Genomic DNA, 1593 nt, shown 5'->3' with positions numbered 1-1593 from the left:
ATATTGCCATAATAGATATAATAGATATAGGTATAAAATATAGACTTAGTAGATATAGGTATAAAATATAGACATAATAGATATAATAGATATAGGTATGAAATACAGACATAATAGATATTATATATATAGGTATGAAATATACACAAAATAGATGTAATCGACATAGGTATAAAATATAGACATAATATATATAATAGATATCGGTATAAAATATATACATAAAAGATATAATAGATAGGGGTATAAAATATAGATATAATAGATAAAGGTATAAAATATCGATATAATAGATATAATAGATATACGTATAAAATATAGATATAATAGATATAGGTATAAAATATAGATATAATAGATGTAGGTATAAAATATAGATATAATAGATACAATAGATATAGGTATAAAATATAGACATAATAGATATTGGTATAAAATATAGACATAAAGATATTATAGATATACGTATAAAGTATCCACAGAATAGATATAATAGATATAGGTGTAAAATATAGACATAATAGATATAGTTATAAAATATAGACATAATATATATAATGGATGCAGATATAAAATATAGACATAATATATAGTTATAAAATATAGACATAATAGATATAATAGATATAGGTATAAAATATAGACATAAGAGGTATAATAGATATAGGTATAAAATATAGACATAATAGATATAATAGATATAGGTATAAAATATAGATATAATAGATAAAATTATAAAATATAAATATAATAGACATAAAAGATATAGGTATAAAATATAGATATAATAGATAGAGGTATAAAATATGGTTATAATAGATATAGGTATAAAATATAGACAGAATAGATATAATAGATATAGGTATAAAACATAGACATAATAGATATAGTAGATACAGGTATAAAATATTGATATAATCGATATAGGTATAAAATATAGATATAATAGATATAATAGATGTTCGTATAAAAAATAGATATAATAGATGCAGGTATAAAATATAGACAATAGATATAATATAGGTATAAAATATAGATATAATAGATATAGGTATAAAATATAGTTATAATAGATGTAGGTATAAAATATAGATGTAATAGATATAATAGATATAGGTATAAAATATAGACATAAGAGATATAATAGATATAGGTATAAAATATAGATATAGATATAATGGATATAGGTATCAAATATAGATATAATAGATATAGGTATACAATATAGATATAGTGGATATAATAGATATAGGTATAAAATATAGACATAATAGATATAATAGATAGAGGAATAAAATATAGATATAATAGATATAATAGATAAAGATATAAAATATAGACATCATAGATATAATAGATATTGGTACAAAATATAGACATAATAGATACAGGTATGAAATATACACATAATAGATATAATAGATATAGGTATAAAATATAGACATAAGAGGTATAATAGGTATAAGTACAACATATAGACATAAAGATAGAATCGATATAGGTATAAAATATAGACATAAGAGATATAGGTATAAAATATAAACATAATGGATAAAATAGATATAGGTAAAAAATATTGACATAAGAGATATA

This window comes from Rhinopithecus roxellana, unplaced genomic scaffold (assembly GCF_007565055.1).
Source record: "Rhinopithecus roxellana isolate Shanxi Qingling unplaced genomic scaffold, ASM756505v1 contig489, whole genome shotgun sequence".
Classification (NCBI taxonomy): Eukaryota; Metazoa; Chordata; class Mammalia; order Primates; family Cercopithecidae; genus Rhinopithecus; species Rhinopithecus roxellana.
The sequence above is the reverse complement of the archived record's forward strand: the minus strand, read 5'-3'. Positions refer to the sequence as shown.